A 25,358-nucleotide genomic window follows, 5' to 3' on the forward strand; every position below is an offset into this window, starting at 1 on the left:
AGATCGTGAAGCTATCAAATAGTCAAGGAAGGTGTAGGATCGAAAAACCTATTGTGTGGACTCCAGAATTTGTGCGTAGAATGGAAGCATCAGAAGATAAGATCACACATGCTGTGGACCATTGGATCGATCGAATTATAGAAAGGTTTATCACTGAGTTCGTGGTAGATACTTCAGTCAGCTATAGCGAGGTGTAACGACGCTTCCTCAAAGAACCGCGAAGTAAGTACATTAAATATTTTAACACTTGGATTAAAATGCTACTGGGTGATTAGAAGGTTATGCGAATAAATTGATGTTTGGGGCTACGCAAAGTGGGAGGATCTACAGAAATGAAGGTAGAACAGAATTAGAGTCTAGTGCCTTGATTTCACCTTTGTGGGAGAGTGAGGAAGAGCTCGCAAAAGTTTCACCAAGAACTGAAATCAGTCTGATAAAGCAACGAATTCCACGCATACCACCCCCACCTACACTACCACCAGTTTCACCATCCTCACCCCCGTCTTCACCCACACCTTCTCTGCCACCACCACAATTCAATATGGCAAGTGCGATAAAGTTGTTGGTGTTCAAAGGGGTAGGGAACGAAGACCCAGACCAATTTTGGTTCATGGTAAATGCTATATGGGAAGCACAGGGATTCACAGATGACAATATAAAGAAAGAAACGTTGGTCAGCATCTTGTAGGATCGCACACTGATGTGGTACATTAAGCATTCCAATGACAATACAAATGCAGGGATCATGGATATCCAAGCTGCGCTAAACAAGGAATTTAGTAGGCCAAAATCAGAGACAGTCGATTATTAGATTTAAGGAGATCACAATGCTTCCAGGCAAGACCCCCTGGGAACTAGATCAAAGACTGAAGTGTATGATTCATGAAGCCAATATGACCTTGACGGATGGGCAACATTACACATGGTTTGTAGCATCACTAACACCACATCTAAGGAATGCGTTATCGCAGCAGAAGCTATCCACTCAGGCTGAGGGCTTGGAGATTGCAATGAGACTGCATGAGACCCCGATACAAGATCCTAACCTGGGAGTCCAAAAGATCCAAGTGTAGTTGAAAAACTTGTGCCTTGAGATGCAGAGTTTGAAACAAGACATGACATAAAATGTAAAGGCCAGGGACATGACAAGGACCATTGTCCAATATTTGTGAACTACCTAGTGATAGGAGGACCAATGCCATTGATACCAAAGGCCCAAGCAGGACCGAGCGCAGCGCCTGCATTATGGTGCGTGATTTGTCAGATAGGAGGGAAGCATGCTACAAATAACTGCCATCTATTACAAAAGAATACGCAGAGCTCCCAGCAGTTGTTCTGTAATTTCTGCAGGTCAATAGGTCATAATGAGCATACCTGTAGAAGTTATGAACTGATGATGGATCGAACTCCTACCTAAAGAGTTCAGACTAAAACATGGGCCCTCGATCAAAATGTAGGGATGGCATGCACAACATTTCAGGGGCGCGGGTGCGGTCGAGGTGGAATGGGATTAGGAAGGGGTCACAGACAACTAATCTATTACAATTGCAGAGGGCTAGGGCATTATGCCCATGATTGTACAAATCTGACAAGACCATCATGCTTATATTATACCCAATTTGGTCATGAGATGGAGGATTATCCCACGTTGATAGCGAGGTTGCGTGAAAAAGGAGCGCTTTAACCTCCCCCGACTTAGAACTTGCAAATGATGAGGTCTGAGCCGCGTGAGGAAGACCCAAATGTAAATAGCGTACTCCGAAGTGGTATTAGGATAGGAGATGACAAAGGCAAGAAACCCAAAGAAAGTGTCTGGGTTCACAAGGCTCCAACAAAGGAACTAGAATTTGGTTTGGAGCGCGCTAAGGAGACATTCATGGAAGCTAAGAAGAGCTTCATGGAGGCCTCCACATCAGGTATTAAAAACAAACTGGAACCGGAAATGGACCCATCAATGTTCACTACCTTTTTGGAGACATGCATGAAGTTGTTGCGCAACGGAAAAGTTGTGAAGGGACTACAAGAACTCATCACTAGATGTGCTGGGACTACGCCAAGAGAACCATGCATAGTCTGGAAGCTAGGAAAGCACACAACGTCAACAGGAAGGAAGATGAGATTGACCACGCAGAACGGGGAATACAAAATGGATGAAGTGATTTTAGATCTAGGATCGGACGCGAACGTCCTACCAAAGCAGACATGGGAGCGCATGGGTAGGCCCACGTTGCAATGGTCTCCTATTCAATTGCAAATGAAGAACTAGCAAATGATCCTACCCATGGGAAGATTGCAAGGAATAACGGTGGATATCGAAGGTGCGAGTGCGCTTGGAAATTTTGAAGTGATAGAGACTTTTGATGACAACAATCCCTATCCCACGCTACTGGGAATTGATTGGGCCACTCACATGAATGGAGTGATAAATCTAAAGAAGCGCAAGATGATTTTCGAGAAAAATTCACTACATGTAGTGGTACCTTTAGACCCTGCGGAAGGATCGCGCTACATAGAGCCTATGCGCGACTATGACAATGATGATGATCTAGACTATATCTACAATATAATTGCTCCGAAGTAGGATTTGGTGAATCCAACAGTGGATGGTAGGATTTCGTGGGAGCGTGAAAGCTCTTGCACCTCATATTTGGACGAGGAGATAGAACAATGGCAGAACTAGTTGCATGAGGTAACCGCGCTTAACTGCAACATGATGACAAGGTTGTTGCGTTGTATGGAAACAGAGGCAAGAAATATACCTATGTATGATGGGTTGAGTTAGGTGGATGATTTCTTGAAAAAAATTGAAAGAGAAGTACCAGAACAACAACGTTTCAACGCTCTGAAATGGGCACTGTGCGCTATGCCCATAAGATGCTGGTGTACACATCAAAGAAGTTTTGAGGACTGGCGCAAATGCAAAAGGATGATGCGCACGAAATTTGGAAAGCCTTAGATATTGCTAACAGACAAGTATGACAGATGGGATGATCCACATGCGCACCTCGCGAAATGGACCAAGGTCTACGGGGAAGAGACACAACTTGAATGGGTGCACCTGTTTTGTCACACCCTGGATATCATACCCATGAACTAGTATACTGAGATAGAGCTCTGCCATGGCATGAGCGAATGGGATATATTTCGTGAAGGATTCCTGTTAACCTTCATGTTTGAGGATTGTTGGTGGGATATTGTTGATGATGCATTGCAAGCAGTAAAAGTAGTTATCTTCAAAATACCTCGGGAGCCAATGGAAGTGCTGCAGCCAGAATGGGCAACCCAGCTGATTTGCACGCTGGAGCGTTACAATGTAAACATTGAGGAGGATGATGAAGATCCATGAAAAATCAAAATTCTAGAAAATAACAGCTATCGTGAGGTTCAAGGACCATTGATTGAAGATCCTGACATCACTGCACCGGTAAAAAGAAAGTAGGTAAACATTGGGATGGAGGCTGAACAAAAGTATAAAACACTCAGTGACTATTGGGATGATGCCACGATGGATAAGGTCGCTGAGTTACTCCGTGAGTACCAAGATTTATTCCAGACCAAGATTATGGACTTAAAGGGGATTGTTGGCAATTTAGGGATGATGAAGATCACCCTAAAACCTGACGCGAAGCCAGTTAAGCAGAGGCCTTACCACTTGAATCTGAAGGACAAGGAAAAGGTCTATGTAGAACTAGACAAAAAGCTCGTAGCCGGAATTATTGTGCCGGTGGAATAATCCGACTGGGTAAGCCCTATGGTAGTATAGGAGAAAAAGTAGAAGGGTGAGATAATAATATGCATGGACCTCAAGAAGTTGAATGATGCCTACCTACATGACCCATTCCCGACCCCATTCATAGATGAACTATTGGAAAATGTTGGCTGACAAGAAGCATATTCTTTCACTGATGGGTTCTTAGGGTACCACCAGATCAAAATTGCATCGGAAGATAGGAGCAAGACCACCTTCACCATTGAATGGGGCTGCTTTCAATACACCATCATGCCGTTCGGGTTAAAAAATGCACTAGCCATATTTTCGCAGATAATTTTTGCTGCCTTCAAAGAATATATCCACAAATTCCTGGAGGTCTATCTAGATGATTGGACTATCTTTGGATTGGTTGAGCACCACGTAGGAAGCTTACGCTTGATGTTGGATACTTGCTGACAACACCAGATTGCACTTAACCTTAAGAGGTCTACATTCCTCATTCCCTTTGGGAACCTACTAGGACATGTGATCTATAAACAGGTACTAATGGTAGACCCCGCAAAGATTGCAGTAATTCTGAATTTGGAAGCACCGGGAACTGTGAAACAGTTGCATGCTACCTTGGGACACACAGGATACTATAGAAAGTTCATCAAAAGCTATGCCCAGATCGCTACACCAATGGAGAAACTATTGAAAAAGGATGTCACATTCTGCTGGAACGATGAGTGCATGAAGAGCCTAGATGTCCTAAAGAGGAAATTGGCCTCCACCCCAGTCTTGGTCTTCCCAAAATGGGATGAGGAGTTCCATGTTCATGTTGATGCATCATGCATAGCGCTGGGAGAAGTGCTAACACAAGAGGGTGGAGAGGGCCTAGATCACCCTATCGTGTTTGCAAGTTGTAGGTTTTCCAAATCCAAAATGAAATATTCCACAATCGAACGCGGGGGATTGGCTATGGTGTATGCGCTCCAAAAATACTGGCACTATTTACTGGGAGGACATTTCAAGATGTATACAGACCATTCCATGCTAAAATACTTGGTCAATAAGCCTGTGTCGGGGGGACGGATTTGTAGGTGGCATTTATTGTTCTAAGAATATGACTTTGAGGTCATGGTAAAGCCTGGATGACTAAACGTAGGACCAGATCACTTGTCGCATATTGAGATAGGTGAGGAACCTACTAGTCTGGAGGAAGGATTACCTGATGCACAACTCTTTGTTGTGCACGTTGCAGACAAAAACTTCAAAGATATAATCCACTTTCTAACAACAGGGACTACGCCGAAGGAGTACTCCATTCAACAGAAGAAGGAATTGGTGGTGCACGAGGAGGATTTTTCTACCATCGCAGGGCACCTATACAAAATGGGAAATGATGAGATATTGCGAAGGTATGTACTTGAATTTGAATGAAGTCAGATCCTCGCAGAAGCACATGGGGCGCTATAGGAGGACATTGTGCAGGACGAGCAACAACACAAAAGATTCTCCACAAAGAGTTTTGGTGGCCAACCCTTCATTAGGATTCAAAAGCACACTGTAAGGCCTATGGTATATGTCAAAGGACCGGTAAACCATCGCGAAGGGACAAGATGCCTTTGCATTCACAAATGATGCTACAACCCTTCGAAAAGTGGGCAATCAACTTTGTGGGACCTATCAAACCCCAGGGAAAAATGGGCGCGCACTACATCATCATTGCGACGGAGTACCTGACGCGTTGGGCAGAAATGTAGTTGGTCAAAGACTGCATGGCCACTACGGCTGTGAAGTTTTTGCTTGAACATGTGTTGACCTGATTTGTCTGTCTGAAGATCTTAATGAGTGATCGCAGTACAAATTTCCTGAATAAAAACATCAGCGCGCTCACAGAAGAGTTCTAGGTGTATCATCCGAAAAGCACACCGTATCACCCACAAGCCAATGGGACAGTAGAAGCGTTCAACAAAATACTGGAGACTGCGCTAAACAAAGTATGCAACATGCATCGAAATGATTGGGACCTGCGCCTACCTATAGTACTATGGGCTTATAGGACAACATGCAAGAAACTGATGGGACAAACACCTTTCCGGTTAATTTATGGCAAGGAAGTCATCATGCCGATGGAGTATATTGTGCCTAGTTTACGAATAGCCATGCTCACAGGTATGACGGACCGCGAAGCTCTGGAAGAAAGGCTCATGCAATTGGAAGAACTTGAGGAGGAACAGTTCCTCGCTAGTTTTCATTAGTAGGTACAAAAGCAGCGTGAAAAGGACTGGCACGATCGCCATATTAAGTTGCGCACCTTCAATGTAAATGAATTAGTGCTACTATATGACAGTAAGTTTGAAAAATTACCAAGAAAGTTCAAAATCCATTGGCTAGGACCATACATGGTTAAGGAGGTCACAGATGGAGGTGCAGTACAACTGGTCAAACTAAATGGAGAACCTTTCCCAAGCAAGGTGAATGACAGCAACTTAAAGCCCTACATGGGTGGCCCGAATATCTGACTAACCGTGGAAGCACAATCTTTGCACTCCAAGGATCCAGAAAAAGGCGCAAGACTATAAACATATGCAGCAGATATCGGTACAGATGTAGATAAGCGGTTCAGACACATAGGTCTCGGAACAACACATGAAGTAGATCCAGTAAGCAGTAGCTCAGTACACTGCTGACATCTGCGCAGTTCGAGAATGGTTGGAGGGAATCTGTGCAAAGATCGTTGTGCTGATAGAGTGACTTGAGGGTGAGTCACGATGTTTGTGTTGGGGGCCTATTGGGCATGGAATCCCCCACAAGACATGTTTTGGGGCTCAACACCCAATGTTGGGTTGTGTTATATTCTTTCCACGGCTAACCCATGTAGTTAACCGCGGGGTACGAAGGGGGGCAAAGCCCCCCTACGTTGCACTGAATGCGTAGTAGGGGGAGTCATAGGGGGTTTGAGGGCTGTAGGTAACCCCACTCTATGGGGTCCGAGGCAAAGCCCCGGAAAATTTTGGTTTTGGACTCTATGTTAGGTTGGGTAGACCTACCTATGGTTTTGTGCATGATTTTTGCATATGGTTTTAGACGCGATGGTTTTCAATCCATGGTTTTGGACACAATGGTTTTCGGTCCATGGTATTGGATGGTTCAGAATGTATAACTGTGTATTGTAACAATGAAAGGAACATAATGAAATATCAAGCTGGTAGTCCTGGTTTTGGAATCTAGGGGAAAATCTCTGTGTATATGTGTTTTATGTGTTATGCTCTTGCATTATTTATTTTCTATGTTTTAGAATTTGTATGCAGGTAATTTCTATATGGGGTTAAAACCTACATTTGGTATCAAAGTTGTTTTGGCTTCAAGGGGACGCCTTTGTTGCTGAGGGGTTTCAGTTGGGCCTGTGGTAGATCGTATTCAGTGGAAGATCTACGGGATCGATTCTGGTAGTGAAAGAAGATGGCGAGCATTGGAAAGCTATAGATCGAGAAATTTAATGGTTAGAGTTTTCAGTTGTCGAAACTCAAGATGGAGGATCTGTTGGTGGATGAAGATCAGTGGATCGCAGTAGATTCAAGTACTAAACCAACGAGAATTTCTGATGAAGAATGGAAGAAGTTGGATCGGAAGGCAAAGAGCACAATACGATTGTGTGTCTCAGATTCATTTTTGCTGAATGTATCAGGGGAAGCTACAACGAAGGCTTTGTGGGACAAGTTAGGGACTTTGTACTGATCTAAGTCTCTGGTGAATAAACTGTTCCTACGGAAAAAGTTGTATAACCTAAGGATGAAAGATGGAGACTCGGTGACAGAGCATCTGAGTGCATTTATACTGTGGTAAGCCAGTTATCATCCATTGATATCAAAATTTCAGATGAAGCTAAGTGCATTAGTTTGTTGTGTTCTCTACCAGATTCGTTGGATAGTCTGGTTATTGCAATAGGTAGCAATGCAATTGCCTTGCAGTTTGATGAAATAGTCTCATCCTTGCTGATGGAGGAGATGCGATGGAAAAATATGGAGAGCCAGAATGGTGATGCCTTGTTTGTATGAGGACGGTCCCATAAAAGAAACAAAAATAATTCATGGAGTTGGAGATCTAAATCTAGAGGGAGATCTAAATCTCTAGGAAAACCTGTAAAGGTGGTGTGCTGGAAATGCGGAAAGGAAGGAAACTACAAAAGTGACTATAAATTTAAAGCTTTTGACAAAGGAAAGGGATTTGATGATGCTCCTTCTGTAGAGGCGAAAACCACCTCAGATGAAGGTGGGGATGTGTACTTGGCTTCTTCAAGTACACATATAGATCATGAGGCATGGTTGATTGACTCAGGTGCATCCTTTCACTTCACTCCCCATAGAGAGTGGTTCTACGAGTATGAGAAATACGATGGTGGTAATGTCTTCTTAGGGGATGATAGGAAGGCTAGAATAGTTGGTCGTGGAAGGGTTAGAACACTTCTGAGTGTTATACATATTCCTGCATTGGCCAGAAATCTGATTCTGTAAGCAAGCTGGATGATGCAGGTGTAAAAACAATGTTTGAGAAGGATACCTGCAAGATGGTTAAGGGAGCACTGGTATTGATGTGGGGAGTTCAGATTGGAACTCTGTACAAGCTGCAAGGTAGCACTGTTGTTCATGGGTGCAATAGTTCTGTGGTTCCTAAAAGTGGTGCATCAAATCTAGTGGTCTCTAGAGAGAATACCATGTTGTGGCATCAAAGGCTTGGACATATTAGAGAGAAGGGCCTTCGAATACTTCATGGTGAAGGTATGGTAGAAGGTATGAGTAATAGATCTCTGGATTTTGATTTCTGTGAAAATTGTGTATATGGGAAGCATAATCGAGTGAGTTTCCCCTCTGGTGGTAAGAGGGCGAAACAAATATTAGAGCTTGTTCATAGTGATGTGTTTGGACATATGAAGGTTCCATCACTAGGTAAGTCTGTGTACTATGTATCATTTATAGATGAATTCTCAAGGAATACATGGATATATTTCCTTAAAAAGAAATCGGAAGTCTTTGAAAGGTTTAAAGAATTTAAGGCTCTGGTGGAAAACCAAACAGAGAAGAAGATAAAGGTGCCGAGGACAGATAATGGTGGAGTGTTTTGCAGTAACAAAATTGAAGAATTCTGTAAGAAGTGTGGTATAGCATGGCAAAAGACTACTCCATATACACCTCAGCAAAATGTAGTTGCAGAAAGAATGAACAAGGCGTTGATGGAAAGGGAAAGAAGCATGCTCAGTGGTGCTAGGTTAAGACAGGAATTCTGGGCAGAGGCGGAGAAGACAACATGTTACCTGGTCAATAGATCACCTTCATTAGTGTTGGAGGATAAGACTCCATAAGAGATATGGACTGGTAAGAAATCCTCTCCTTCACATATGAGGGTATTTGGATGTGATGCATATGTACATGTTGCAAAGGAGAAACGAACCAAGTTGGATAGTAAATCTGAAAAGTCCATCTTTATTGGGTATAAGGATGGTTTAAAGGGTTATAAACTTTGGAATCCAGTAACAAGGAAGGTTTTGTACAACCAAGATGTGGTGTTCAGAGAGGTGAAATGTGTTATTAAACATTAAGTCCAACCAAAGGAACCTGATAAGATAGAGTTTTATCTAAAGGAGGAAGAATCAGACTCTACAGTAGAGGAGGAATCAGAAGATGAAGAGCCACAAACTCTAGGTGTGAGAAGATCAGTTCAAGAAAGAAGGAAGTCAGAAAGGTATAGTCCATTTTCTTTCTATTAAAATTTTGCTTTATCTATTACTGATGATGATCCCAGAACTATGAAGGAAGAAATAGATTCAGAGGATGGAAAACTCTAGACAGAAGCCATGGTTGATGAAATGGCATCTTTGCACAAAAATGGGGCTTGGGATCTGGTGGAGTTATCATTTGGAAGGAAACCCATTGGCAGAAAATGGGTGTTCAAGAAGAAGACAAATGCAGAAGGAAAGGTGGAGAAATACAAAGCTTGGTTGGTAGCAAAAGGTTATTCCCAGGTGTCGGGAATTGATTTTGGTGATATTTTTCTCCTGTTTCCAAGGTAACATCTATTAGATTACTTTTATTTGTTGTTGTTGCTTTTTATTTTGAGGTAGAACAGATGAATGTGAAGAAAACATTTCATCACGGGGATCTAGAAGAGGAGATCTACATGAAGCAACCTAAAGGCTTTGTGGTGAAGGGTAAGAAAGAACTGGTATGCAAGTTAAAGAAGTCTCTGTATGGGTTAAAACAATAACCAAGGATGTGGTATCATAAATTTGATACATTTATACGGGGACTTGGCTTCACCAAAAGAAAAGTATATCACTGTGTGTATTTTAAATTAACTGGTGACCGTGTTATTCATCTGGTCTTTTATGTGGATGATATGTTGCTGGTTGGAAATGAAAAAGAAATTATCCAGGATTTGAAGACCCATTTGTCCTCCAAATTCGACATGAAAGATCTTGGTGTTGCAAACTATATTTTGGGCATGGAAATTAAAAGAGATCGGACAAATAAGAAGCTATGGTTAAACCAGAGGAAGTATGTCGAGACAATATTGCAGAGGTTTAATATGCAGGATAGTAAACCAGTGAAGGTTCCTATTCCTATAGGTGTAAAGTTATCTATTGAATAGTGTCCCAAGACACAAGAAGAGGAAGAGGACATGTCCCGTGTTCCATCTGCAAGTGCAGTTAGTAGCCTGATGTATGCGATGGTCTGTACTAGACCAGACATTGCACATGTAGTGGGAGTATTGAGCAGGTTTATGTCAAAACAGGGGAAGGAGCACTGGACAACAGTGAAGTGGGTTTTCAGCTATTTGCATGGCACTAGTGATTATGATTTTTGCTACCAAGGAAGACTAGGATTGGACAGAGTGTTGGATATTCGTGGCTTTGTTGATGTAGATTGGGTTGGAGATCTGGATCAAAGAATATCTACAAGTGGGTATGTGCTTAACCTATTTGGAGGTGCAATCAGTTGGATGAGTAAGAAACAATTTGTAGTGGCACTATCAACTACAGAGGCAGAATACATGGTAGCCACTCATGCAATCAAGGAAGTAGTTTGGTTGAAGAGATTGTGTTCAAGTATGGGGTTAGTACAGGGAGCTATAAGGATAGACTGTGATAGCCAAAGTGAAATTTTCTTGGCAAAGAACCTTGCTTACCATTCAAAGACAAAGCACATTGATGTTCAGTATCACTTTGTGAGGGATACGATAGAAGACAAAAAGGTGTTGCTGGTAAAGGTGGACACTTTGAAGAATACTACAGATGCATTGACAAAATCTGTGACCTTAGAGAAGTTCTCTTGGTGTAGAGAAACAATGGGCATTGCAGGGCTGGATAAATGACTAAGCTCTCTTGTGGCCCCATGTGGAAAGAAAACAACAAGTGGGAGAATGTTGGGTTGTGTTATATTCTTTCCACAGCTAGCCCACATAGTTAACCAGGGGGTTAGAAGGGGGCCAGAGTCCCCCCACGTTGCACGAATTGCGTAGCGGGGGGAGTCATAGGGGGGTTGCACTGATTGCCCCGGAAAATTTTGGTTTTGGACTCTATGTTAGGTTGGGCACCTACCTATGGTTTTGTGCATGATTTTCGCACATGATTTTGGACGCGATGGTTTTCAGTCCATGGTTTTGGACATGATGATTTTTAGTCCATGGTATTGGATGCTTTGACATGTATAAATATGTATTGTAACATTGAAAGGAACATAATGAAAAATCAAGCTGGTAGTCCTGGTTTTTGGATCCAAGGGAAAATCTTTGTGTATATGTGTTTTATGTGTTATGCTCTCGCATTATTTATTTTCTATGTTTTATAATTCGTATGCAGGTAATTTATGTACGGGGTTAAAACCTACACCCAAGTTTTGACCGAATATGGTTGTAAAGACTCCGAAAATTGCGGGCACGGAGCACGAAATGTATGATAGAGTCATAGGGTTGTCCACCCAAGTTTTGTAATGTAATGTCGGCTGGATAGACCTACCCATGGTCCGCGAACCATGGGATTGTATAAACAGAGCGAGGCTCTAAGTGTAAAGAGATATAGAAGGGTAGAGAGGAAAAATATCTAAGGAAGTAAGGTGAATTGTGTCTTTGGGTCATAGAGTAGGAGAAGGCTCTGCAGCTGAGTGCGCAGAGGTCTAGTAGTCTACAGTTGAGTGTGCGGACCCCTGCAGCTGAGTGCGCAGGGCAGAGTTGAGTTTGTAACCAAGGAAGGAATTAATAAAGAGAAGTTTTATCATAATTCTATGTATCTATTCTTGGGTTAATGCATGTTTGATATAATTTGCAAATATACTGTTTATTTACTGCACACACCTATATGAATGGTTTATGTTGTTAAGTATAACTTAAAGCATGCAAGTAGGCTAAAATAATCAACTAACATTGGAATACTAGTAAGGACTTGGTTAATAACATAGAATTGTAGTGTTTGGACCCTGAGTAGGGCTGTGTGAGGGCAGTATATCAAGCTGCAAGGTACGGGAAAGTATGTGAAGCGACTTGCGCACAGGGTCGAACCATGAACCACTTGAACTCATCAGACATATCGAGGGTACGGAAACCTGGTTCTAGCACCATCCCATACTACTTCAGGCGAGACCTCAGTCTGCGCTCCCCGGACTATTGCCAAAAGGGCTAGTAGTATCGGGATTTGTTTTTCTAAATTAACTCTAAACATGGGTCAGGCCCCAATAAGCCAGTAGCTGATTAAATGAAAAAATACTAACATAATGAAAACTACTTGCAGAATGAAATTGTTGATTGAATGGAAAGACTCCTGACAGAAAGAAAACTTCTTGCAGAATGACATTGCTTAATTGAATGAAAAACTACTAACAAAAAGGAAACTACTTGCTAAATAAAAATTTTTGATTGCAGAATGGAAAGGAAAGCAGATAAATGACAAACGAAGGAAAGAAACTAGATTACTTTTGCATAGATAAACTAATGGAAGAAAATTGAAGATTAGAAGTAGAAGAAAAGAAAGTTAGAGACTAGAAATAGAAGAAGGGGCAGTAATTCACATCCTACTCTGACACCTCCCCGGCAATGGCACCAAAAAGTGATGAGCCTAAAGTATTGCAGCAAGAATGTTGCAACTCCTAGGGTTACCAGCTTTACTTATCAACCTGGGGTTTGTACAAACTTGTAGGTGACAGTGCTATATGCACAAGTAGAAGTGAAAGCACTGCCTATTGTCACTACTCATCTGGCAAGAGATCCCAGGAGTTCCAAGCCATACTTCTATAGGGTCATAAGAAGCTTGATTTTGATGGAAGAAGAGAAAATCTATTCTAAGGGAGAGCTACTCTACTGTAGTAATGAAGAAAACAATCATTTAATGTTAAAATCACACCAGACCCTAGCTAACCAATTAAACAACTATGCTAAGCAGAAGTACTAGATCAATCACTAATCTAATGCTAATTCTCTAAGTTACAGAAGTAAAAGAATCAAAAATAGACTAAGGGGTAAGAAAAGGAAACTAAGCTAAGTCTGTATTTAAGAAGAAGAGTAGTTAGAGATGAAAATTGGTCAAAAGAGGACATAATGAGCAACTGTGCATAAGAGCCATTGGATCAGTGGGGTGAAAGGCAAACAAACGACTAAGATCGGATCACAGGAGGGGATGTAGTAGATGGGCGAACAGGGTTAACTAACAGGATGAATGGCTGAGATTATATTATGGAGGCTAAGTCAAGAGATGGATGGACATGATTAATCGGTAGATGGACGATGGAGATTAGATCATGGGCAAAAGAAACATGTGGAAATGGTAGCGGGTTGGCGGAGGTGGCAAGCTGTATTTTGCGTGCCCTCAAAACCATAAGCTTTATTTTGAAATTTCACGTGATTAGCCTCCTCGGGCGACATGTAGCATAGGGAAACCACTTTGATTGTGTGACCTCGGGCAAATAACGATCAGACAGAAATCTGCGCAATATGGCACAACAACTGTTAGATCACGCGGGGCTGATCAACGGTGGAGATCAGCCAAGCTAGTTGGCAATCAGGTGAAGCGACAACCATCGGATCAAGGGGTAGATCAGCGGTGGAGGTTAAAGGGGGAGAAGAAAATGTGTGGAAATGACGGAGTGGGTTTAGAGGGTGATAAGTTTTTTATCATGTGCCCTTAACGTTGTAAGTGGTTTTCTATAATTTTACGTGATTAGCCTCCTCGGGCGACACGTAGCATGGGGAACCACTTTTATCACGTGCCCTTGGGCGGATAACGATCGGATATAAATCCACACGATATGGCATGATAGGGATCAGATCTGGCTAGGAAGATCAACAATGGAGACTTGTCTGAGCTAGTAGGTGAGCAGGTGTGCAATACCGTCGGGTCTGACGAGGAAAATTGATGGTGGGGATTTAAAGTGCAAAAAGTTTGCGTTAAAAGTGAGTCGGGAAGTGATTGGTCGGGTTTTGATATGAAAGGAAATCTATGGGTAAAAACCAGTTAAACTATGAATTAACAGCTTCCACCCAAGTATTTCATGCTGAGGGGGAATGAAAGGGATATGAAGGAGATCAAATGACATGAAGAGAGTGAAGGAGAAGATGATCATGAAAGGAACAGAGTAACAATGTAGTGAACCCAGTGACTGTGTTAAACAAAAAACTCCCTCTGAAAACCAAAACCCTGTGTTTTTGTGGTTGCTCCAGGGATTCTTCCTCACATCATTGTCCCAGAGGGAGGAGGTGAGGCCGAGACACCTGTGGGAAACCTTGTGCATCTTTTCTTTTCTAACTTGCTAATTGAATGAAAGCATAAATGAAGCAAATTGAAATACAACTAATCTACTCTACACTACTATAATGATATTGCAACTACTTAAGCAAATAAACAACTAAACCATGAAGCTATGCTAGTGCTATAATTGAAATAAACTACTTAAGCAAATGAACAGGAAACCATGAATCTGTGCTATTGTTGTAATGAACATGCATCTAATTAAGAAAATGAATAGAAAATAGGAATCTATGCTAGCATAACAATACAATAAAGAGGAGCTTTGGCTGCTAGGGTTGGGCCCTAACCCAAGAGCTTCAGCCCATTGAGTTAACTTAGTGTTGGCTCAAAATAAAACTCATATTCATTATAAATCAGAAACTGTTACAAGACTTGCAGCTTGAAAACAAAGTAGAGTTCTACAGTGAGAAGTCCAAATTCTTCCTAACTCTTGGTGACTACGAGTGACTAAAAAAACTGAGGTCCTAAGCCTCTCTACTTATACATCTACGTCTCCAATGAATTCTTTCAAAATTAGGGAGGCACAACTCCCAATTCAATGATAAAATCGTGATGTCCTTTTCACTAGCTCGACTGCCTTCTAGTAGGGAGGCTTGTCTCCCAACTCAAGATAAACTCATACTTTCACTTGCTTGGCTACCTTCTAGTACACCTAATTTGGTTGTTTGTGCCTTCACTTGGTTAGTTGCCTTCTAGTACTCCTGATTTGGTTGTTTGTACTTTCAGCTGATGGAGGCATATTCGAATGGAGGGGCAGTAATTGAGGAGGATTTACCTCCTATAATTCCTCTCCCTTGTCCCATTAGAGTTTTTACCAAGGTCTTTACCATAGTTCTTTACTTTTATCTTTTATCCCTGCATTTTCCTTGCTTTTATCCTTTATTCTTGCATTAAATGCATAGCAGACCACAAATAAAAATATCCAACTCTAATCATCTCATAAACAAAATATAATCAAAAGTATGCAGTAAGTTGTGAGAATAGTTGGTTTGACTAAGCTAGGAGGTGAATTAAGGTCAATTAAGGCGCATATAATTACTCAATGATGAGGCTCATCACCCAGATCCCCCCATATTGCTTCAAGTGAGACTTCGGTCTATGCTCTACGAGCTGATGCCAAAAGGGCCAATAGTGTAGGGATTTGTTTGGCTAACTAATGCTAAACCTAGGTCAGGCCCCCACAAGCCAACAACCTACAACACACTTCTATCAGTCGGTGCCAAAGCCATTTAATGCATAATTGAATTAAGTCAATCGACACATCAATAAAATGCCTCAAGCAGCCGAAAAGAACCTATGACAGTAGGAGCACAGCTTGATCAAAGGCCTCCACTGAAGTAGCAAGAGGACACCTCCTCCTTTCTCTCTCGATTTTACTTCTCTATGCATTTATTTTTGTATTTCTTCAAGAAAGGGATTCGATCCTGTTGTAATATTTTTGGGGGAAACATGTCCTGTCATAGATCCGAGACAACGAGTCTAGCATGACAGTTGGGGCTCAAGCTTAGATATTTTTGTAAACTATAATGATAGTCCCCTCTCTTCTTATAAAAAGGGGAAAGAAATATTAGCAAAAGGGGGGTTTTGGTTTTGGGGGACTACAAAGATTCTCAGACCTATGAGGGCTGATCTCTATGAGGCCAATTTGGGCTCAATTTTTAGTATTCATGGGACGACTTCACTGATTTCATTATTGGATGTACAGACTAGTTATTAGACCTTTGAGACTGATGGAAATTATTCTGTTGATTCCAAACATGGTTGATGTGCAGTAAGTTTTCCCTCTTGTAAGTTCATTTCATTGTGTATTTCTTCCTTAAAATGATGTTAAGGCAACTATTATGTTTCTGACTGACAAATGGATTTGTCTTCACTGCTTAATTGAAGAGAGTACTTGCACGAGACCATAGAATTACTTATGTTATCTTTATGCATGTATTACCTATCTTCCTTCATATTTACTTGTGTCTGTGAGTGGCCTACATTACATGTGGTGGCTCAGACTTACCTCAACTATTAAACAAAGTTTGATACCCATTAATATGTAGCCCGAAGCTTTACATCAGCTCCCCCTATTACTACCATTCCACCTTCTTACTCTTCAATGTTTATGCTGAAATACAGTGGTTGAGGACTCTATTTATTACAACCCTCTACACCTGATTTCCTCCTTCTCCTCCCCCTCTCCTTCACCACTTCAACTTTAGTTCAATATGTCTCATTTCCATGTGTAGGCCACCAGAAGAAGAAACCATTTCTCTTTGAGATTGTTCCATATATCCCCAACATTTGGATTCATGAGTTGGATTGAATCACCCTATTAAAGGCATATTGAACCAAACCCTCTTACCACCATATTCATTTTGTGACAATTGGAGTGATGCAAACCCCTCTCATACCATGTTACAAGCACTCCTCTATTTAATATGTCCTAGTCACTGGTCTACAATCAACCCCTAGGTTGTCTCTAGGGAGCTTTCCTTGCCTCCTGCTGTAGTTGTGTTGTAGGTGCAAGATTTAGCACCAAAATCTTTCGGGTGCCATCGCGAGGGAATGGATTAGAATATTTTTCTATGGGTATGACAAAACATTTCATTTCCTTTGTTAGGTGAGCATAGGAAGTGTGGGTTGAAGATCTCTCACCTTAGCAACTCCACTGTCAAATCTATGGTAAACAACCTGATGACTCCACTGTCCATATCTCTGTTATGATCATCATAGCCTTTTAAGCATCCTCATACTCACTCTGATGCTACAAAATCCCAAAACTCTCCCTACTTTTGAAGCTGAAATCAATCATATAGGGAGGTTTTCAAGATGGCCCTTCCTGCATTCCTGGCCAACCAATTTGCACCACTGGATTTTTCTTCTATTGTTGGTTTTCCCAATCATGTCCCTCCATATCATGAGTGGAACACCTATTTGCCTAAATTTAGTGAGAACTCAGAGAAAATACCTAACCAACACCTCAAAGACTTTCATGAATGCATGGAGGAACGAGGTATTCTTCTTGAAGATGTACAAATGAAGTTATTCAAATTGTCTTTAGAAGGAGATGCTAGGGTCTGGTTTAAAACACTACCTCATGGAAGCATATCTTCCTTGAAATATTTCCATACAAAATTCTATCAATATTATAAGATATTTTATCCACAAAATTCTCTACTTGAAAATTGTTGCACACTTTGTAATGATGAAAACAATCCTGAGGTTGATGAATCTACTGAAGATGTTGGTGGAGCTCCTCTCCAAGAAAGCATCTACTCACATCAAGAAGCATCACCCTATGAGCCAGAAAGAGAAGAAGGAAACACCATTGAGCTGAAAATAAACTCTCAGAGGGCTTATTCAGTTGAGTCTAATGTTTCTCCTTCTTATGATGAATATGACTCTGATGGAGAGTCTAGTGAGGCAGAGCTACCATACTCCCAGTTATGGGAAGTTGAACAAGAAGAAGAGGCCCATCAGGAGGTCAACAAAGAGGCTCTAGTCCATGATGCATATCTTTCACATGAAGAGCAGGATCAAGGACCTCCTCCTATCTATGATTCATATGATTCATAGGAGGAGGAAATGGTCATGGAGGTGCAGAAGGAGTTGTTTACCAGCAAGTGGGGAGAAAGCTCCCAACAACAAGTGTTTCAAGAAGAACTCAAGGATAAAAGACCACACAGAGTTTGTTGCTTCCTGCTGTAGCAATATGCCTGCCAAGAATTCTTAATAGACCCTCCAATCTATGATTCATATGATTCATAGGAGGAAGAAATTGTCATGGAGGTGTAGAAGGAGTTGTTTACCAACAAGTGGGGAGAAATCTCCCAACAACAAGTGTTTCAAGAAGAACTCAAGGATAAAATTCCACGTAGAGTCTATTGTTGCTTACTGCAGCAATATGCCTGCCAAGAATTCTCAATAGACCCTCCAATGTACGACTCTTAAAGTTTAGATACTGAAGATTCTGTTGCAGATTTCCAAGAATATGGCTCCATTGAAAACCAGGCAGTGAAAGATCAACAACCAATTTTTCTTGAAAAGGCTGAAGCTGAGGAGTTGGATAATGTTTGTGGCTACCCTAGCCAAGAGGATATTGGTCAACAAACTGTATGTGAAGAAGAGGTTGTTGCAAACATTCATTGTCTATTCCATGACCCTGTGGCTAAGTATATGAACCTATTCTTTAGCCAACAACAAAGGTTATTTCAGCAGCATGTATCAGGTTCCATATCTGCAGATTTTTCATGTTGCATGCTTTTTTAATCTTTCTTTTTCAGCAGTATGAAGGCATGTGGTCTAGTACTCTAATGTTGGTCTGGTTCTATTGGAGAGTTGAACATACTTGGCTAAATTAAGCACTGTACATAAATAAGCTCACCAGTTGAACATTTACTTTCAGTTGTTAGAGTTTTTATTTTTTGCATGTATATGGATAAAGAAGGGTCCCATGGATATTTTTATAATTACAAAGATGCATTTATTACTGACTCCATGCCCAATGGTGAAGGATACTCGTCTGTAGGTTCTCAACACCTTGCAAGAAAGGCATTATCCCCAGTAGGAGCCAATGTTGTCACTCACTACTTTTTCAGTCACCAGTGGATTCAAAAGCAAAATAGTAGTGATTTTTTATGCCAAATTTTGAGCCACAGGAGATATGAGAAGTAGATGGGACCCTCTCTAGTGCATATTTCCAGTGGTATATAGAAGTCCAAAAAAGGGTTCTAGGATCAAAAGTTAGAACATGTTGAAGAATCCCTTTAGAACTCTTAGAAAACCCAAAAAATGGCTAAGAATTGAAGAAAAATTGCAATCGGGACTTGGGATAGTTAATCGCAATCACATATCAGCAGTTGGTGGGTCTAGACACATCGCATATCGGTGATTGATGATCAACAGGTTTTTAAGGCTTAAGGCAACACAAATGTGGCCGATTGCAATATAGTGTTGTACCATCGGGAGGGGCCAAGTCTGATTTACAAAGGAAATGACCGCAAAAACCAAGGGCCAGGCCTCCCCTTCTCACCCCTCCACGTGGCATCAACAATCGGCAGGGTCATAGTTCTGAAACTATAAAAAATTGCTGATATTACGATATGGACCAAAGTCATCGAGGAGGGCTGATTTTTAAATAAAAAGGAAAGCATGGGAAAAACAGGGCTCGGCGGGCCTCTTTCTCTCTCCTCTAGGGAGCCACGTGGTAGCCTCTGATTGGTCCACCAAGCTGACATGGTAGCTAATTTTAGAGATGACGTGGCAGGTGGACACATGTCACTCGTTATTGGTGTTTTTAAGGGTCCTATTTGGCTATTTCTGGGTGCCATGTGGCACCACTCACAGGGTGACACATGGCAGTAATGTGGTCAACAGGTTATCAGGTCTCAGGCTTATCGATGATTGTGATGCGATAAGGAAGGGCCTCGGATACAATATTTCATGAGCTATAGTTTATAAATATTTCGCATTTGGGAAATCGGCCAATGCGACATTTTGTGTGATAAAAGAAAAAATCCCCACCACGCGGTTATTGAGAGCCTAAGCACTTTAAAGATAAGCCCCTGGTCTCTACCTGTGGTCATATGAAGAAATAACAAAGGGGATATAATAAATCTGGTCTAAGAGTTAATTAAATGCCCGCCTGTTTCCTGTTTTAAATAAATTTGAATCACACGCCATGATGCACTGATAGCACTATACAAAGAGTTTTGAAAGATTAATGGGTCAACAACTACGTGTTTAACGAGGAGTATGGGCAGATTTATATAAAGATGACCTACAACACACTTCTATCAGTCAGCGCCAAAGCGATTTAAGGTAGAATTGACTTAAGTCGGTCGACACATCAATAAACCGCCTCAAGCAGCCGAAAAGAGCCTATGACAGTAGGAACACGGCTTGATCAAAGGCCTCCACTGAAGCAGCAAGGGGACACCTCCTCCTTTCTCTCTCGATTCTCCTTCTCTGTGCATTTATTTATGTATTTATTAAAGAAATGGATTTGATCCCATTGTAATCTTGATGGGGGAATCGTAGCCTATAACAGCGCCTAGACAACCAATCTAGCATGATAGTTGGGGTTTGGTTTCAAATCTTTTTGTAAATTATAATGATAGTTCCCCTCTCTTCTTATAAAACGGGGGAAGAAATATTAGAAAAAAGGGGGTTTTGGTTCTGGGGAGTTATAGAGATTCTCGGACCTGTGAGGGTTGATCTTTGTGAGGTCGATTTGGGCTCAATTTGTTGTATTTATGGGAGGGCTTCACTGATTTCATTACTAGATGTACGAAATGGTTATTGGACCTTTGAGACTAATGGAAATTCTTCTATTGATTCCAAACATGGTTGATGTGCAGTAAGTTTTCCCTCTTGTAACTTCATTTCATTATGTATTTCTTCCTTAAAACGATGTTAAGGAAGCTATTATGTTTATGGCTGACAAATGGATTTGTCTTCACTGCTTAATAGAAGAGAGTACCTGCACAAGACCATAGAATTACTTTTTTTATCTGTATGCATGTAGTACCTGTATTCCTTCATATTTACTCGTGTGTGAGAGTAGCCTATAGTACCTGTGGTGGCTTATAATTACCTCAAATATTAAATAGAGTCTGATACCCATTAATATGCATCCTGAATCTTTACATCAACTCCCCCTATTGCTGCCATTCCACCTTCTTACTCTTTCATGTTTTTGTTGAAATACAGTGGCTGAGGACTATGTTTATTACAACCCTCTGCACCTTATTTCCTCCTTCTCCTCCCCCTTTCCTTCACCACTTAAACTTTAGCTCAAACTGTCTCATTTCCACGTATAGGCCACCAAAAGAAGAAACCATTTCTCTTTGAGATTACTCCATATAACCCCCACATTTGGATTCATGAGTTGGATTGAATCTCCCTCATTAAAGGCATATTGAACCCAACCCTCTTACTACCATCTTCATTTCGTGACAATTGGAGTGCTGCAAACCCCTCTCATACCATATTGCAAGCACTCCTCTATTTAAGATGTCCTATGCACTGGTATACAATCAACACATTGGCTGTCTTTAGGGAGCTTTCCTTGCTTCCTACTCCACTTTGGTTGTAAGTGCAATATTTAGCGACAACATAATGTTTGATGAATTGCATAATATATGTGTTTGAATGATCTTGTTTTAAGATGATTGTACTAACACATATGTGTTGAGATAGTTGATATGTACTTGAGTATAGTAAGTGATAGTTGTAGCATTATGTCTAATTATTATGAGTTGACTATGGGTTATGACATGTTTATTAGTCTTGCTAAAAGTTGATTTCAAATTGACAGATATGATTGTATTGATATTTGGAACATGTGGTTGACATGTGTGAGCAGTTGCAGGGTAATATGCTTGGCATTAGTATGACAAGGTAATAATTGATGTGTTTACATACCTAACAGTTGGGTGATGTGACATCACATAGTAAGCCTCGATTGCAACAAAGTAAAATGGTAAAGGAAAGGAATCAGGCATGAATTCCTTTGGTTATGTTTGGAAACCCTAATTCCAAACAAACAAGTGCTTTGCATACAGGGAGTCTTCCTAACCTTAATATTGTTTGACATTATGTGGATATGTGCTATATTCATGAACATGTACTTGACAGGTATATTAGCTAGTCTCTAGTTATAGGTGGATCTGTCAAGATAATTGGAGTCCCTTCAGACATGGCACAAATGTGATCAGATACAAGGTAATGTGATTGGCACAACAAGATAAGGTAGTTGGTGTATTTTTATGTTATATATGCACTTACAATTATGTATTTATGGCAGTATGATGCAAGGGGATTGCATGGCAAAGGAAATTGCCACTAAATCTTGAAGAAGGCTCAGGTTGAGATTTCCTTGGGAACCATGGGGATTGAGTCATGGTGTTTGTTTTTAGTATTGTGATTTTGGTCTTTGTTATTTTCTTGTGCTTGATTTTCATTTTTGTTATGTCTAGTGCATGATCATGCCACTTTGTTGTGGAGTCATGTTGTTATTTGTTTTCATGGTTTTCTTCTCATTTGTTTCTTGTCTTGCCTTTTATGTTTTTAGTCTTGGGAATTGGTTGGGAAAGAGAAAAATTAATGGAGCTTAGGGAGAGTTTTGTGGTACCCAAAAGGTAATGTAAGATTAAGATGAATCTTTATGCATAATTAAGTGCAACAGAAGGTAAGACTATGATAGTTGGTTGGGCTGGTTTGGTCCATTGAGGTAAATGGGCGGTGGTAGAGAAATCATGAGAAAGGTAGCCAGAAAAGGTAAAGTAAATGTGTTGGGCATGGAATCCCCCCAAGGCATGTTTTGGGACCTAAAGCCCAAGTTTTGACTAAATTTTGTTGTAAAAGCTCCACAAATTGCGGGCGCGGGGCACGAAAGTATAATAAACTCACAGGGTTGTCCACCCTAGTTTTTGTAATGTAATGTCGGCTAGATAGACCTACTTGTTGTGGGGAAAAATGCCTATGCAGGACGATCCTATCCACCTAAGGTGTGACAGTGACTTAGCAACAAACAGAAACAACTATTCTAGTATTCTTCCTTTATGAACTGAGAATGAAGAGAGATAGATGGACTAACCGGTGTCTTCCGTTTGTCCCTCGATCTAGTTTTCTCTTCTCTTTGGGAGTTCCCAGCTACTTTCCTTCTCGCTCGCCCAGCTTCAACAGGTTCCTGCAAGATCACAAGAAGGGAATACTACACAAAGACATAGATTCATATTCATAACTAGTTCAGGATTAGAAGTAAACCAAATACACTAATGCAATCATACATCAAAGACACATCAGCATATAGGAGAAACCAAGATAGCTTTACTGATGAATAACAAGATTCAGGAGGAGATACAACCAAGAGAGTTCTAATCCAGCATCTCCTTCCCAGCAAATGAAATTCCTATCTTCACCTCCCTTCAAAGCATTAAGCACCCAATGATTCCAATCTCAAACCAACATCAATTCTTTGCAATAACAAAATTCCAGCCTCCTAGATCTCATGGAGAAGAGATCCATATATAGATGTTTGGAGTGAGGATGAGTCAACTTGTGATCTGACTAGTGTCCTCTCTCTTTGTCAGTTCTTACTTCCACTTGGAGACTCAGAGCCTCTTACTCATCACTTAGTCGAACTCAGCAAGGCAAGTGTCATGGAGGAAGATTCTGGAAGCTTCCACAGTCTTGACACCTCTCACAAGAGACCCTGACATTTGTCATTTCCCGCTCAACGCACCTTGGTAGTGCTTCCACCTGCGTTGCAATGCAACTGGCCAGTGTAACCTCTGCATTTCAACGCAGGCAGCTAGTGGAGCTTCTGAATTGATCCTGAATTGACTTGTTTTTGAGAAGTTTCTGGTGGAGAACTTCTGTGAATTGTTGTGGTTTGTTAGCCTTGTTCCTCTAGGGGTAGGAACAACATGTTTAGGGACTTTGGATCCCTTGGATTATGGACATTTCATGCTTATAGCTGTAAGGCACAAAAATGTCTATAACAGTTTCCCCCTAAAGTATGAGGCCGTTTATCGGGTGAAATGCTTTATTAGGAGGATCCAAAGTTATTTCAATGCTGGGAGGAGACCTGTAATACAATACAATACAATACAATCCATTATTTTCATACTTTTTTCATGATCTAGCCGAGGCGGGCATTCCCATGCTCAGCTTTATAAATTCATTTTCATGTACATATAACAGACAATCGTCTGATGATAGACTGATGATTCTGAAAGAGCCATCATCCTTTTGGTAGGATGATTATTTGTGCTGCAAAGCTGTACATTTCCATTTCTTTATTTTCTAAATATATATCGCAGCCCGGATGGATGAAACTAGATCCGGGGTCTTCAATCTCGTCCGATCTTCACTCTAAGTACAAGTCGATCCATGTGAGAATTGCTCTGAAGTCGAACATGGAAAGACATCGCTTGATTACCAGTCAATGATGTAAACTGTTAACAAGCGCGAGAGGAATCACCAATAATGAAGATGACCCTCAAGGTACTGCAGTACAATTCACGTGGTGTGAATAGAGGACTTGGCGTCGAACACCACGCAAAATATTTCGGTCGAAGGTCATTGATGTATACCTGTCGCCGGAAGTGAGAAACTTGCCATTGAGGCATGCAAGCTTCAAAGTACTGAAGGGGGTGTTCCTAGATCAACTTCTTGGATAATGAGCTGATGTCGACAAGAAGCGATCTGTCAAAGGAGGGCCTTAATGAATCCCACATCGATGACACGGAACGGAGCTAATGATTTTGATGGAGGTGAAAACGATCTGATGACATATGATTCAGGGTGGCGGTCATGAAAGAGTATAATGTATGGTAGTGGATGGGACACAGGTGACTTCTCTGAACGACTTCTCTTGAACATATGGCGACACTGATGCGATGGATTGGTAGCATTACCCCAAGTATGGATGGTATGGCGAGACCATGGTGATGTGACCGGTGAATGAAACAACCCAACCCGATTGTGGTACGGAGGAAAAGTGTCATGTTCAAGAGTGACTTGCTACGATCAAAGTTTTCTTGACTTTCTCCCAATTTTTCCCCAGTCATTGCTGATCAGTACCTCTTTATTTTTTTCAAGCTTGAGGAGGATAACATATGCTTGTTCTATAACTTGCGCTTCGGGCAAGCCCATCGCTATGTTTTAATGAGCCTAGCGATAGGGAAACTCGTTCTCGTCTAAAGACAAGTTTGTCGCTATTTAATGCATTTAACGAGTCTAACGACAAGGATAACTCGGTCCTTTTCATTTTTAGAGAGTCTAAAAAGGTACATAAAGTTAACTCAAAAAGTCCTTTTTCGTCATCTAATCCCTTAAGTCCGAAAAAGTATAAAACAATACAGAAGGGATGAATTT

The 25,358-nt window shown here is 41.1% G+C and overlaps 1 pseudogene; it reads right to left on the bottom strand.

Annotated features, from left to right (window-relative positions):
- LOC149184749 (E3 ubiquitin-protein ligase UPL7 pseudogene) overlaps positions 1-17,185 on the bottom strand; it is a 59,950-nt pseudogene extending 42,765 nt beyond the window's left edge.
- Positions 17,186-25,358: the final 8,173 nt, after the last annotated feature.

The sequence above is a fragment of the Pinus tabuliformis genome, chromosome 3_2 (genome assembly GCF_031772625.1).
Source record: "Pinus tabuliformis cultivar Carrire ecotype Pingquan chromosome 3_2, CPIR1, whole genome shotgun sequence".
In the NCBI taxonomy this organism is placed as follows: domain Eukaryota; kingdom Viridiplantae; phylum Streptophyta; class Pinopsida; order Pinales; family Pinaceae; genus Pinus; species Pinus tabuliformis.